At 41.9% G+C, this 16873-nt stretch overlaps 1 protein-coding gene across 11 annotated transcripts in view; it reads right to left on the bottom strand.

Annotated features, from left to right (window-relative positions):
* APBB2 (amyloid beta precursor protein binding family B member 2) overlaps positions 1-16873 on the bottom strand; it is a 360089-nt gene that overhangs the window by 277256 nt on the left and 65960 nt on the right. For all 11 annotated transcript variants that reach the window (XM_057729829.1, XM_057729823.1, XM_057729827.1 and 8 more), the window contains one exon: positions 16323-16478. The gene's annotated coding sequence lies outside the window, so the exon portion shown is untranslated. The remainder of the gene's footprint in view (positions 1-16322; positions 16479-16873) is intronic.

The following is a 16873-nucleotide window of genomic DNA, read 5'->3' on the forward strand; positions in this document are numbered from 1 at the left end:
GTAAATAATAAAAAATGTGAACATATTTAAACAACTGTTTAAACCAGAGTGGCAAAGATTTTCTGTAAAGCAGAGAGTAACTAACTTACACTTTGCAGGCCACAGAACCTCAGTCACAACTACTGAACTCTGCTGCTGCATGGTAACAGCCAGGCACAGTATATCAGTGAATGAGCACAGCTGTGTTCCAATAAAACTTCATTGATGAGCACTGAAATATGTTTAACTTGCACGTGTCACAAAATATTCTTCTAATTTTTTTCAGTCATTTAAAAATGTGAAAACCATTCTAGGCTCGTGAACCATATAAAAGCAGGCAGAAGGCCAGATATGATCTCTGAGCTATAAGTTTCTGATCCCTGATTAAGTTCTTTCTAAGTTTTTTTTTTTTAATCTTTATTGGAGTATAATTGCTTTACAGTATTGTGTCAGTTTCTGCTGTACAACAAAGTGAGAGAGACACAGTATACATATATCCCCATATCCCCTCCCTCTTGAGCCTCCCTCTCACCCTCCCTATCCCACTCCTTTAGGTCTTCACAAAGCATGGAGCTGATCTCCCTGTCCTCTGTAGTAGCTTCCCACTAGCCATCTATTTTACATTTGGTAGTGAGTCTATGTCAATGCTACTCTCTCATTACATCCCAACTTCCCCTGCCCCCGGTGTCCTCAAGTCCGTTCTTTATGACTGCACCTCTATTCCTACCCTGCCACAGGGTTAATCAGTACCATTTTTCTAGATTCCATATATGTGTGTTAGCATATGGTATTTGTCTTTCTCTTTCTGACTTACTTCACTCTGTATGACAGACTCTAGGTCCATCCACCTCAATACGAATAGCTCAAGGTTGTTTTTTTGTTTGTTTTTTCCTAAATATGAAATACATTCTGGTCCATGAATCTGTTGGATACATAGTCTACAATTAATTAAGCATGGAGTAACTGTTTTTGTCAAAGAATAATAAGCTGGGTAAACAATTTATTTAGGTGAATAAACGTTACTGATTCACTCTTCCAGAACTGTCTTTCCACCCAGATTCTGGTCATCTTCAAACACAAGTTCTGTTATCATCTTTTTCCACATCTAAGCGTTTTCATTTTACATCCTAGAGAAGAAATTTCCACCTACTCTTTCTTCCTTTATAGAGAGGAGGAACTGTAACAAAATCTTAGGAGAGAGGAGAGAGTGGCTTCCCAGGTTTGAGGCAAGGCAGATGCCAGCACAGTGTTTTATGATGAAGTGTACAGTGTGTTGCTTATACTTTGCTTCCAAGTACTTTCAAACACACCCTGCTGTGCGGGCCCTGGAATGAGAACTATTTCGACTGCAGGTGCTGCTAGCACTCAGGGTCACCTGTTCCCACGAGCCATAAAAATTGGCTGAAAAGGCCAGGCTGGGAGATGGCACAGCCAAAACATGTTATTTCATAACTTAAAGCAGAAGATTTTAAATTCCTCTCAATTATAATGATAGCCTCAACTCTCTTACATAATAGCAATATACAAAAATAAGGAATTTGAAGAAGCACCCTTCATGATATCACTCAGAAAAGTTGACCAAACATAGGGAAGAGGTGTATTAACATCAAACACGGACTTCCCTGGTTGTCCAGTGGTTAAGACTTCATGCTTCCGATTCAGGGGGCGTGGGTTCAATCCCTGGTTGGAGAACTAAGATCCCACGTGCCTCATGGTACAGCAAAAAAAAAAAAAAAAAAAAAAATCAAACATGTCTATTTGACACTGGACACAGAGTAGAGAACGCGAACACTTCACCATAGGCCCTCAGATGCTCTCAATATCCTGATGTTGGGTGTCCCAGAAACCCAATCAAGAAAGAATTCAAGAGGAAAATTCTCACCCCTCCTGTTCTCTAAGCATAGGAGACATGGAATAAAACCAAAATTTACTTTAACCTAATTAATTACAGACTCCACTCGCCCAATCCATGGTGAAAGCAGATCTATTGGAATGTGGAGTGAAAATTTTTTTTTAAGTTTTTTGAACCACCTCTGGTGCTCTGCTTCTTGAATTTCCCAGTAAATCAAATACAAATAAACAGGCCAAAGGAAGTCAACGGTTTTCCAACTCCTACTGTAAATAACAGAGCCTACAGATTTACTGTGAAAACCAGGGATTAAATTAAGCTTCATTTAAATTTCAAGATGCCAGAGATGGTCTCCTGAGAAAGCGGACTTGGCTGGAAACCCTGGTGTCTCACACACATGGTCCAACTCCCAGCAAAGACAGCCGTCCACAAAGCCGCCCTGTCTCTGCAGGCATCTCCTCCAACCTGCTGAGCTTGGACTACACACATCAATGAAAGTTGAGACATCAAATCATGGAAAGTTGTAAGACAAGCGCCTCCGCTTCATCTCACACTCTTAATTGAGCTTCTGAGGGAAATGGAAATGCTGACAAGGCAGGCAGCTTCAAACAAAAATGATCAGAAGTGAAGGAATATACTGAAGAATCGCCACTGTAGTTGCCTGGCAATCCCGTGAGCATTCACACCGACACATTCTTTTGGGGAATACCCAGGGCACCCTGGAATCACCCCCTTCCGGACATCCAGGGGGACCATGATGCGGAAACCAGGTGATGGAGAAAGTCACGAGGAGGAAGTGTCCCTAAACAACCCTGGCTTCTGCTTGTATTAGTGTGCCAGGGCTGCCCTAACAAACTACCACAGACTGTATGGCTTACACAGCAGAGATCTCCAAGTCCAAGATGAAGGTGTCAACATCAAGGTGGTAGCAAAGCTGTTTTGTTCCGAGGCCTCGCTCCTCTGCTTATAGATGCCACCTTCCTGCTGTGTCCTGGCGTGGTCTTCCCACTATACGCTTCTGTGTCCAAATCTCCTTGTCTTATAAGAACACCAGTCATAACGGATTACCACCTCCATGACCTCATTTTAACTGACTCATCTCTTTAAAGACCCCCATCTCCAAATATATAGTCACATTCCAAAGTACTGAGGGTTAGGACTTCAACATGGGAATTTGAGGCGGGACACAATTCAGTCCTCTGCCCGGCTGGAACCACTGCCACGGCAAGGCTCTATTTCCGTCTATTCCTCCCAGTGCCAAATGCTGGACAATAAAACGATAACTCAACTCTCACTACTGTGAAAACTAACTACCTTTCTTTTATACTGAAAGAATATTACATTCAACAATGTCCCAACACCTCTCTCATTTTGATAACAACAACAAAAACCTATATATAATTTTCCCTGCCATTATAAAATACTTTGTTACGTACCAAATCCAATCATAAAGAAAAGTCTTTGGGGTGTTTGCACAGAACTTTGGACACAACGTATTCAGTAAATACACTCTGTATTCCTGGCAGTCTCCCCACTAGACCATGTGCTCTGAGGGCAGGGCTTATATATACATATATTTCTTTTTAATTCTCAGTGACAGACATGCAGTAGATATTATGTGCCTCTTGAAAGCCGCTTATTTATTCATGCAACAGGTATTTTATCCAGTACCCACTCCCCACAGGCACTATTCTAAATGATGGGGATATTCCAGTGACCACAAACGACCCCCTCCAAATCCATGTATAGGTTTATATTACATTGAGGGTAGAAAGATAAAACATATGTAAAGCATGTAATGTGTTATAAAGGGATAAATTCTATAGGAAACAAGGAAGGATACGAGGAATTTGGGGAACAGGGCAGGAAGGTTTCCAATTTTCAGTACATCAGGGTAGGTAGGTAGGTTTCACTGGGAAGATAACACCTGACTAAAGATTTAAATACGTCCACCAGGTGGATATCTGGGCAAGAGGATACAGAAAGAAGAAAGAGCAAATGTAAAGGCCCTGAGGCAGAAACGTGCCCGGTGTGTTCAAAGGCCAGTGTGGCTGGAGTGGACTTAGCTGGGGGAGAATACAAGGCGATGAGTTCCGAGAGGGAAGGAGGGGGCTTAGCATGGAGCCTGTCAGGCAAATGGAAGCATTTCATCTTTTACCGGAAAGACAGAGAAGTCACTGCACATTCTAAGCAGTGGGGCGCCACAGACTGACTTGAGTTTGAACAGGATCACTGACTGAGAATAAAGAGAGGCAAGGATAGAATCAAGGAGAGCTGCTAGGAGGTCCTTGGAATAGTTCAAGCAAGACAGATGGTGGCTTGGGCCAAGGTGGCAACACAGATATGTCCTGAAGGCCGAGTCAATAAAGTTTTCTGATGGACTGGACCTTGGAAACATGTCTACTTTTCTTCCCTTTTCACTGGTAATAATGAAGCCCCAGTTGAGACCCTGCTCCTTATTCCTAGACGGCTGTGAAAGCCTGGGATTTGGGGACTTCCCTGGTGGCGCAGTGGTTAAGAATCCGCCTGCCAATGCAGGGAACACAGGTTTGATCCCTGGTCCAGGAAGGTCCCGCATGCCACGGAGCAACGAAGCCTGTGCGCTACAACTACGGAGCCTGCAGTCTAGAGCCCAAGAGCCACAACTACTGAGCCAGCATGCTGCAACTACTGAAGCCTGCGTGCCTAGAGCCCGTGCTCTGCAACAAAAGGAGCCACCGCAATGAGAAGCCCAGGCACCACAACAAAGAGTAGTCCCTGCTCGCCGCAACTAGAGAAAGACTGCGCAGCAATGAAGATCCAACACGGCCAAAAACATAAATCAATCAATCTATCTTTAAAAAAAAAACAGAAAGTCTAGGATTTGTTCTCCCCATCTTCTAATCTCTCCTCTTTTCATCCTATTAACCGCAGCAGGACTGGTGCTCAGAATGCTGCCCCAATCCCAGCATCACCTGCTCACCGTGGAGCTCCCTTCAGGGCCCAGACCCGCTCGGAAACCCTCCACCTTCTCCTCGTATGCCCAGCCCTGTCCCAACATCTCAAACACCTTCCCATCACCCCACCTCTGCTCTCCATCGCCCTCCCTGATCCTCTCCAGTGCCCTGGATCTCAAGGCCCTGGCTGCCCTTTAAGGTTCACGGCAGGTCCCACCTCCTCTAGGACATCTTCCCAGCAGAGTCTGGCTCATGCTGGTTTCCACATCCTCAGGGTGCCTGGGGCCTTTGCCACCCATACCAACCGTCCTACATTACAACGGCCCATCTAGACGGTGTGCCCCTAGAAAACAAACGCCATGCCGTACACTCTCCAGGCCCCGTGCCACCTACTCCATAGGAAACAACATAACACTTGCTGACAGAGAATATCACACGGGAAAATCCAAGAGCACAAACTTTGAATTATTTAAAATGGACTGTCAACACTTGAAAGCTGGGAGCAGTCACATAAAAACCCAAATGTATGTGTTCTCTTGAAATACTAGAAGATCAGGCAACCCTGGCCCTCATTCCTAAACAGCCAAGTGGTGATCACGCCCCCCCTTTCTTTTTTTGGCCACACCACGCGGCATGCGGCATCTTAGTTTCCCAACCAGGGATGGAACCCACGCCCCCTATAAGGGAAGTGCAGAGTCTCAACCACTGGACCACTGAGGAAGTCTCTAATTGTGCCCTCTTCCCCCTTCATGCCCCGGTTCACTTGTTTACTTTTCTCTCAGGGCCTGGTAGGCATGTGAGTTTGTGGTCCCCACACTAGACAGTGGTTACCTTGAATTTTTAAATTATCAAGTTCTTTTGGGAACTGAGTATTTATTGAAGGTAATATCAGTTTTTCTCACTCATGATATATTGTGACAGACTTGTTTCAGACGTTTCTATATCACAAACATAAATAATTACATACACACACAAATATATACACATCTATGTATTTTGTATTAACCTTCCTAATAGATTACAATTGCTACACTATGGTTCTAATATCTTGAAATATCGGGGTAGAATTCTTGCCATGATTAAGTATAAGAGGGTCAGATATCAGTACAGAAGCTATACAGAAAGACAGGATGACAAGGAAAAAATAAATATTACTGATGAGCTACTTATCAAACCATTTTAGGAAAAAAAAGTCACTAAAATTCTTCTGAAACTAGAAAAATTCCATAACCTTGTTGACTTAAGAACAAAACCTCAAGGATTAGAGATTGAACTATGTATAGATAATGGATGTTACAATGGGTTTATTCTCCAGACCACAACTGCCTACATTCTAAAGAAAAACTGTAAATTTCAGCATTTAAACTAAGACAGAAGGAGGTGAATCACACCATAAAGAAACAGATACAGTGGTCTCCAGAGAAGCCTCCCAAGAGTGGAAGAGTTAAGCAGTTACTGTTACTGGAAGAGTTTAGGGGAGTCCTTTGACCTACGACTCATGTCTGGGGTTTTAATTAAGAGAAAAGCAAAATCTGGACTCAGAAGTCAGAAGATATTTAAAAGGCACCCTGGCTTTATCTGTGCATCAGTCATTACTCCTAGTCCAAACAGGCAGGCCTTTCTCAACAAACAGCTCTCCTGATTAGCAATCTGATTTTGGAGACTTCCAGGGCCACCTCCAGCCTTGTGGTCTGAAAAGCAAATACAGTTCAGTCCAAAGCTCATATTTAAAGCAAACAAACTGAGCATAAGGGTACACTTTCAGACACACTTCAGCACGATGGGATTCTTTGTCCTTCAAATCACATTTGGTAAATATCTGTCTTTCTCCTTTCTCTTTCTCAACTCAACATTTTAACTAATAAGCTTTCAAGGGAACGTTTTCTTGCTTAGCACATACTTTACCACTCTTTCCATAAAAATTACCTACTTCCTCTGCATGCAAAGAGGCAAGAAAGACTGACAAATGAACACTGGAAAAAAATTTACAGTGTTTTTAAAAACATTTAGTAGGATTTTATAAACTGCATTAAAACACAAAGAATGGTTATGGTCACAAACAAACACTGCCCAACTAGCTCTTGATTCTTGTTTAAAAGGAAAGAAAATGAACAAATGAACACGGCTAGAAAACTCAAGTAATACAAAAAAGAAAAAGTTTCTCAGTGTAATATTTACCAAGGGGGGGGAAAGGTATGTACCAGCATATATATCTTCTTTAAAACATTTATACAAAAGGGAATGGTGTTCACATGATTCTGCAAAACATCTTTTCCATTTTATATAGATACATGCACATACATACATGTGTGTGTGTTTATATAATTCCAAATCACCACACATATAGAGTGCCTTCATTCTTTACAAATATGCTATAACTTGTATAAATATCGTGGCATAGTTTTAAGTGAACCTATTTACGAAACTGCTGGTGATTTTAAATTTTGAACTATATTGCCAAATTGCTCTCCAGTGGCATCTACTGTATACGATAATTCAATCTCAAACAGCAGGTCCTTTTCTGCATGTAATATAAGTATTACAACTGACCTGCTTTGTCTCAAACGGCATCACAGGACTGCCAGACAACCAACCCATCACTGAACAAGTCAAGCTCTTCTAGACAACACAGAATCTATGAACCAAACCAGAAGCATCACATATCAAAGCTGGAGTCTGGCCATCAGAGCTTCGTAAAGGGGTCTGTGTAGCTGACCCTTCGCCTTTTTCCACATTCTTCGTCTAGGACAAAACTGCAGGAACGGGGTGGGGGGAGGGGGAGATTATCACCTGCTGGGTATTTATGCTAGTCCATTCGGAATGCTATGACACAATACCACAGACTAGGTGGCTTATAAACAACAGACATTTACTTCTCACAGTTCTGGAAGCTAGACGTCCAAGATCGAGGTGCCTGCACAGTCACCTTCCGGTGAGGACTCTCTTCCTGATTCATAGCTGGCATTCTCGTTCTGTCCTCACAGGGCAGGAGCTGGATCTCTCCAGAGTCTCTTTTTTTTTTTTTTTTTCTTTTTTAAATTTTTAAATTATTTATTTATTTATTTATTTATTGGCTGCGTTGGGTCTTTGTCGCTGCGCACAGGCTTTCTCTAGTTGTGGAGAGCGGGGGCTACTCTTCATTGTGGTGCAGTGGCTTCTCTTGTTGTGGAGCATGGGCTCTAGGTGCGCGGGCTTCAGGAGTTGTGGCATATGGGCTCAGTAGTTGTGGCTCGTGGGCTCTAGACTGCAGGCAGTTGTGGCACATGGACTTGGTTGTTCCATGCGCACATGGGATCTTCCCGGACCAGGAATCGAACCCATGTTCCCTGCGTTGGCAGGCGGATTCTTAACCACTGCGCCACCAGGCAAGTCCCTCTCTGGAGCTTCTATTATTTGGCACTAATCCCATTCACAAGGGCTCCACCCTCATGACTTAAAGCACCTCCCAAAGTAGCCACCTCCTCATACCATCATCTTTGGGGTTAGGATTTCACCACGTGAACTTGGAGAGGAGACACACTCATCTAGACCACAGCAGCGCTCAACCACGAACACTACCAGGTGAAAACACTAGACGTCTGAAACCATCATAGAGTTGAACACCTTGGTCTGTCCCCACTGTCAAATACCACCGGGCCCCCACGGCAGGCAGTGCAAAACCTGAAGCCTTCCTAAACAAGAAGCTCAGAGTCAGGGTGGCGGACAGTCAGGGAAGTCCAAGGCTGACCTCCTTCCGTCCTTCTCTAAGTAGCAGCTTGGGATTCTCCAATTCCCTCAGCAAGCAGATACCTCCGGGTAACTCACAGCAAGTTGACAGAGTGCGTGGCTGGGCCACATACCTTCGCTGTAAAATCGTGGACAGACTCCCAAACATGCCACACGTTTCTATTTCTGCCTCTGAGCATCTGATGAGATATTTTCCTCAGGTAAAAAGCCTTGAAAACCCCCATCCACTAACAACCTCCTACCTGCTGCTCATTTATCAAAAATAACAAAATGCCACTTCTCCAGATTCATCTACACCCATACTAACCACTCTCTACTTGGAAATTTCAAAGCATCTTACTCACACAGTACCCTGGGCCTTTATTATCTCATTAGCTATAATAATGATGAAAGATATATAAAGAGAGATACACAGAGTTTTCCACAGGCCAACCACTTTAGAGGCTGTGCTTTCATTTATACACGTCTATCAGGAGGTTTGAGAAAAAAAGTTTAGGTTCAAATTTAAATTAGCGGACGTGAGACTTGGATAAAACCATTTGATCTCTCAGCTCCTGAGCTTCTTTATAAAACAGGCAATGCTGTCTCTCTCATAGGGTTGCTGTGAGGATTCTCCCCATTCCTGTCCCATCCCATCAGAAGCTGAGAAAGTGTTAGGTCCTTAGCACACTGGACAAGCTCAATAAAATGTTAGCTCTCCCAGAAGGGCTTGTATTCTGGCTATCTCTCCCCCAGGATACTCCATTTTGTTCCCTCCAGCAACTACCAAAGCAGACTTTCTTAATATCGTTAACAAGTTCATTGGGAATTTAACTGCACTGCACGGAACCAAGTAAAATTAATTCAGCATCTCTTACCACACATAAATGAGTGCCTCCTCAAGATCAGCGGTCATTTTTCATCCAATTTTAGAATCAGCGAGGACCTAAAGTCATGGTTAGAACTCCAGACTTTTTATTTCTGAGATAAGTCTTTGGTAAAGCCACTAATTACCTTCTTACTTTCCCAGGCACTGCCACTGTCATGCTTTCACCAGACACCAGAAAGGAACCACAGCACCTACAAACTATTTACAACCTAAAGTCGTTAAGAAAACCACCCTTATGAAACTAAGCACCGCATAGTTACTAAGATTCCAAATTCTGTCTTCAAAGGGCCTTAGCAGCATGAAGCATGTAGGAAAAACTAATTTTTTAGTTCTTAGAAAGGGCACACCAGCAAATTGCACAGCGCAATTTCCTAATGTAAGGTAGACTGATGTTGATATTTGTTTTCTAAATAAATTACTGGCTTGGATACTGTCTATGTAAAAACACCCAATAGATTTATTTTTGTTTATAAACGAAGATCAATTCTTATTTGAGCAGATGACAATCAATTTGGAAATTTCAGAAGTTCTGAACAGTTATCGCGTCATGTACAGCATAGGTCTTATTCCGACAGTAAAACCAAACTAAATGTTTTATTCATTACAGGTCACTATGGGACTGAGAAACTACTGCTTGTTCTTATATCAGTAATTACACTGAAACAAACCAACTGCATGTCACTGGAGCATGGGACCTCTGAAGGCTTTTAAAGGAAACCTAATACCTCACAGATTATTGAACATAAAAAAATATAAAGACAAGCAAAAAATCAAAAGGTATAATATTCCAAACTCTATTAATACAGTACATACATTTATCATAAACATCCTCAAGAGGTTTACACAAGAATGTAGTTTCTCCTAATGAGAGCAAGTTCCAGACACGCTCTGTATTCTCACATCAGGCTCACCGAATGTGACCAAGTTGATCTGATTCTGCTTTATCTGCAACCAAACGATTATAAATAGGCAGGTGCCTTCACAAATGTAACTGTACCACAACTCAGACTGCAGTGGCTCAGTCATTCTGAACCCCTAACTTCAGTCAGCACAGGCTCTATTCAAAATAAAGGGCAGGGCTGCAGTGGTTGGGTACAGTGGTTGGGAGTCTGCCTGCCAATGCAGGGGGCATGGGTTCGATGCCTGGTCCGGGAAGATCCCACATGCTGCAGAGCCGCTGAGCCCGTGTGCCACAACTACAAGCCTGTGCTCTAGAGCCCACGAGCCACAACTAACGAGCCCACACTCCACAATGACTGAGGCCCACGCGCCTAGAGCCCGTGCTCCGCAACGGGAGGGGCCCCCGCAGTGAGGAGCCTGAGCACTGCAGCAAGAGTGGCCCTTGCTCTCCGCAGCTGGAGAGAACCTGTGCGCAGCAATGAAGACCCAATGCAGCCAATAAATAAAAATTAAAAAATAAATAATTTATTTAAAAAGTAAATAATTTAAAAATTTTTAAAAATAAATAAATAAATACAGGACAGTTAAGAAGTTACCTTCACCCAGCCCTAGTGTGTTTCAGCTCCCTAAGAAAAACAAGACCCATAGGACCATATCCTCCTAGAACATTATACTACACTCCTCACAGGGTTATTCATCATTCTGTGAATAGGTCACAAAGATTTTTTAAAGGGCACCAAAGAAAAAGAAAGGATGGAAAGGAGTGACTGGGTTAAAAAATTCATGATACCCACTTCCGGGTCCTAGAGAAATAAATGAAAGCTTACCTATTGTTTTTTCTTTTAAATGAAAACAGAGTGATTCCATGTTACCCCATGGGTGCATTTTTATGAAGGGACTTTATCAGCCAGAGGACTGCAAGGAAAGCAAAGGGGCCAGGTAACAAACAGCTCTGCCCAGGTGGAAATGAGAGGATGCCAAGAAAGAGCAGGAAGCAGATAAGCCACCCAGGAGAACTGAGCCCTCGGGGAACAGGGAGGCATGGCTTGACCTACTAATGGAACTGCAGGAAACATGTTCTAAATCTAATTGTGTCATTTTAATATCTGATTAAAGTCCAAAAGCAGAAGTCAGCTGTTAGCTATATGCCAGGGAAGAGAAATGTCTCTGAATTTCACCAAGACTAAATTTATATGTTTTTCACATTAAAACTAAATCATTCCCCAAACAAAATTGTAACTTTACTAGAAAACAAAATAAAAAGGCCAACTAAAATCCAAACATCACATTAAAGCACTGACTTTTTTCCTTTTTAATCTATGCATTCACAATTTTTAGTTATAACTAAAGAAGAGATATAAATTTGCAGTCTTCATGTTTCTAATATAATTATTTTAATGTCTTCACAGCAGTCTATTGAAAACCATACCAACACAAAGGCAAAAACAGCACAGGTAAGTATAAAAATGCAGCTAGCATTTTAATTATATTAAAAAAAAAGTCCAATTTTCATAAAACATAAAACCATATTATAATCCCCAAACCTAAGACATTTCAATTCACAGTTTCCATTTAGTAAAATAATCATTTTGTGAAATTTATCTTTTTCTGTGTAAAGACTCAATTCATATAACCATTGATGAAAATCCTTGAAGTTCTTGAAATAACACACCAAACGTGTAAATCCTTCAGTCAGTAATTATTGGTAATGATTAAGACAGCAGTAATGAAAAGATTTTAATCTGTTTTATTCAAATGGATATGGGCATAAAAATGCTTACTTTGATGAAAAACAAAGTATTTTTTGGAAATAAAATAATCTAGAAAATGCATCCAGATTGATTTGCATTCTCTCCTACCATCCTACCACTTCAGATTTCCATTGTTATCCCAAAGAGAAATAACCAGAGACTAATACTTTTAACAGAGTAACTCAAACAGGAATGGAGAGGAAAAGTAGCAAAGGTACAATAGTTTAAAACAAAAAAAAAGGAGCTATATTGTAGCTTAGGTCCATTTCTTGAACAAACCTTTTTCATAGAAAAATTGCACTGCAGAAACTTAAGTGAATTGTGCTACTGGCATAAGGAAGAGAGTCGGGGGGCAGGAGAAGTTCTTACGATTATGGTCCATTAATTTTCTACAAAGGTGCCAAAATAAGTCAATAGGTAAAGGACAACCTTTTCAGCAAATGGCGCTGGAACAACTGGATGTCTATATGTAAAAAAGAGAGGGAGAGGAGGAGGAGGGGGCAAAGAAGGAGAGGGACTTCCCTGGTGGTGCAGTGGTTAAGAATCTGCCTGCTAATGCAGGGGACATGGGTTCAAGCCCTGGTCCGGGAAGATCCCATATGCTGTGGCGCAACTAAGCCCTTGCACCACAACTACTGAGCCTACGATCTAGAGCCCACTCACCACAACTACTGAGCCCCTGTGCTGCAACTACCGAAGCCTGCACACCTACAGCCCGTGCTCCACAACACAGAGTAGCCCCCACTCACCACAACTAGAGAAAGCCTGCACGCAGCAACAAAGACCCAACTCAGCCAATAAATAAATAAGTGGAGGGGAGGGGAGAAAAAACAATAAAGAAATTGAACATATACCTGAACCCTTACACCATACACAAAACTTAACTCAAAATGGATCATGGACCTAAATGTAAGGGCTGAAACAACAAAAGTTTTGAAAGAAACATATGAGAAAATCTTAGCAACTTTTGCTTAGGCAAACAGTATTTAGAAACATCAAAATCATGAGCTTTGGAAGAAAAAACTAATTGAATTTCATCACCATTTTAAATGTTTGAGCTTCAAAAGATACCATTAAGAAAGCAAAAAGACAAGCCAGAGACTGGGAGAAAATCTGTGCAAATCATATATATCCAAAGAGGGACCTATAGACAAATAACTCAATATAAAAATATGCAAAAAAAAAAATGCAAAGGATGGGGACTTCCCTGGTGAAGTAGTGGTTAAGACTCCATGCTCCCAATGCAGGGGGCCCAGGTTCAATCCCTGGTCAGGGAACTAGATCCCACATGCATACCACAACTAAGAGTTTGCATGCCACAACTAAGAAACCCATCAGCCACAACTAAGGAGCCCTTGAGCTGCAACTAAGACCTGGAGCAATCAAATAAATAAATGAAATTTTAAAAAATAAATAACAATTTTTTAAAATATGCAAAGGATTCAAACAGATATTTCCCCAAAGAAGATAAAGGAATGGCTAAGAAGCTCACTGACTAACTAGCTCATTTACGAGGTGATAAATTTCATAAATACCATCTTTTGTCCTTTTCAAAAGCTACAGAATAGGATGATTTCATTAGAATCTCCGTAACATGTTACTTTGTAGTTCTTATGTCACAGTAAAGTTTTCAAATCACTGTAAAAAATAATGATACCAACATCCATACTGGACAAGAAATAAAACTATCTCTTCACAGATGACATAATCTGGTATATAGAAAATACTAAGGAAGTCATATACACAATTAAAAAACTATTAGTACTGATATACAAGTTCAATAAGGTAGAAGAAAACAGGGGCAATATACAAAAAACTATTGCTATACATTAACAATGTATACACTCTGAAAGTGAAATTTTATAAATGATTCCATTTATAAAGGCATCAAAAAGAAAAAAAAATACATAGTAATAAATTTAACAAGGAAGTGTAAGCTGTGTTCCCTGAGAACAACAAAACAGGGTTGAAAGAAATTTGAAGAGACCTAAATCAATGGAAACATACCCCATGTTCATGGATCAGAGTTCTTAATATTGGTAGACAGCAATATTTCTCAAATGACCTGGAGATTCAACAAGATCCCTATCGAAAGGCTGGTTCAAAAGGCAGGTTGTCAAAGCCCATATAGTGTACAACACAATGAGTGAACCCTACTGTAGACTACGAACCTTAGTTAATAATAATATATCAATACTGGTTAATCAACTGTAACAAATATACCACACTCATGCAAGATGTTAATAATAGAGAAAACTCAGGGCTACGGGTATAGAAACTCTACTTTCTACTCAATTTTTCTGTAACCTAAAACTGCTTCCCCAAAATAAAGACGATCAATTTTTTAAAAGTCAAAGAAGGTCAATTATTAAAAATTAAAATAATAATCATAAAGCCTAATACTGAGGAGACGAAACATATCTTTAAAGTTCATGACACACTCAGAATTCTGCTTACACCAGAAAGCCAACTGATGTTTTGGTGAGAAGAGCAGCTGTTCCCCTGTGGTGTTAAAATAAACTCTGGACAACTTTTTGATAACCTCTCATTTGGCTGCTCCTGAAACAACTGTGTTTACAGTAAATACCAAGACTCTACTACTGGTGAAGCTCTGATATTATCTTCCTTATCTGCAATTAACTATAGGCTCTGGAAATCCTCCCTTTCTTTCAGACTCAAAAAGTAATTGAATTAAATATAGTTCTAAAAATGTTCCTGTTTCTCCTTCATTAAATAAAAGCTCTCCGTGCTAGTCTCTCCCCAACCCAGCAGAATTCTTAATTCCACATCTCCTCTACTCCCACAGAAGTTAGTTCTTACCGCTAGTGACACATTTTTCACCTTGTGGGTCAGCTAACCTAATAGTGACCTGGCTTATCACTGAGAAGCCCCCAAGGACAGGGACTGTACCACAGTCACGTCCTGTGAAGACCTCCCACCTGGAAGGCATTACCAATCAGCATGTCTTCAGATGTAAGTGATGGACACCTAATGCAAACTAGCTAGCTAACCTGCCTGGAGAGTGAAACTGGAGTTGCTGGCTCTAGGGGCTGCTGAATCCAGGGCCCTAAGTTGCAGGGGTGGGGTGGGTGTATGTGTACGTGCCCTCCTCACCCCCATCCCTTTTCCTCCACCTCCCTGCTCTGATTTCCTCTGTGTTGACTTCATTCTCAGAAAGATTCTCCCTACATGGTAGCAAAGAGTTCACTAGCAGCTCCAGCTCAACAAACGCACAGAAAGGAAAAACCTCTCTGCAACAGTTTCATAACGTCATACGTCCATAACGAACCCTTGTGACCCTGACTAGCCAAGCTGATGTCACGTGCCCATGACGGAGGCAGTGGAGTCACCTCCTCCAACACGTGGGCTGGGAACAAAGCAAGGGTGACTGACAGCCCAGGGGAAATCGGGGTGATTTATTGAAAGGAGGAGGAAAGGGATGCTGGGTGGGCAAAGCCAACAGACGTGCACTACTTCACAGGCTCTCGGGACCGCCAACGCACTTCCTTTTGCTGAGTACTTATCCACTGCTTATTACGTGTAATGTTGAGTTAACCACTGAATATTCAGTAGAAAGTGTTTGCAGTGCCTGTCCCTTTATGATATTCTTTCTCAGAATGAATTCTTTCCACTGCCACATGTGAGGTTCTTTACGCAGTTTCCTTCTTCTGGTCCACAGTGAGGCTATGTGGCATTTAGTTACATCCCAGTTCTTTTCAGGACATTTCTTCTCCTCTGTCCTTTGTATCTTAATGCCAAGCTCATGCACTGCTGAAAATGAATGTGTTGCTAGCTTTTGTTTGGGGGAAGATAAAAGTAAGTAAAAACTTGCCAAGCAAACTAAAGGAGCACACACAGAAGAACCCCTCCCCCCCCAAAAAAAAATTCTGGCTGGTCTTCACAATCCATCCACACAAATGAGCGCAAGTCTCTGAACGTACAAGTCCAAGTCCAGGCTTTCTCAAGGAAACGGCTTTCTCTCCAAAATAAATCCAAGATCATGGAGTGATTATGGGTGACCTCTGGTTGTGGCTTCTTATACGTTTGCTAAGCTTAAGATCTTCCTCTCTTTCCTGAGAGAGAGGATGGGACAGAGGAGAGGAAGAAGGAAGAGAAAGAAAGGGAGACAACAATACACTGTACACTGAAGTCTGTCAGGCTACATCTGCCATTTGTACGATGCTCGGAATCTCTCAACTAGGGATGCTCGGAATCTCTCAACTAGGTCTCAAAAACACTCCACAGAATGAACAAAACCACCTTCTCCACCTGACCCAATCCATTTTACCCAGCCTCTCCTATCTTATACCAACCTGATTTTGCTTAAGTGATCGTCTGTCTCAGGCTTTCACAGGAGCTTTCTTTTATGGATTTTCCATCCAGCAAACGTTTCTGTTCCACGGCTGGGCAGATTCGACCACAGCATGCTTGGCTACGGAGAGCAGGCACGCACCCACGGCAGCTCCAACCTGGAGGGGCAAAGGCCGGAAGCCGTTAGAGGGGTTCACAGGCACAAACTCCCTCTCTCAGGAGTGGATGTGTGGCAGGATAACTCCCAGCACCTTCCAAACGTTTAAAATCAGTAATGAACAGAGACGACGGTTTATAAGGTGTCCTAAAGACAAGTCTGGGCTATTCTGAGGGGAGGACTGAAGTATTTAATCATTACAGAAAAGGTCTGGCCAAACGCTTATGCTCTGTTTGCGGAAAATTTAAAAGCCAGATGTTTTAATTAACCACAGAAAACACGAGCTACAACTAAAATTTCATGAACACACTGATCTGTCCTGTGGAAAACCACAGGAATGTTCTGGCAAGGTTCAGCCTGAATTCTTGGGACACAGAGGGCTGGAATCATTCCCCT

Source organism: Hippopotamus amphibius, chromosome 3 (assembly GCF_030028045.1).
Source record: "Hippopotamus amphibius kiboko isolate mHipAmp2 chromosome 3, mHipAmp2.hap2, whole genome shotgun sequence".
Lineage (NCBI taxonomy): Eukaryota > Metazoa > Chordata > Mammalia > Artiodactyla > Hippopotamidae > Hippopotamus > Hippopotamus amphibius.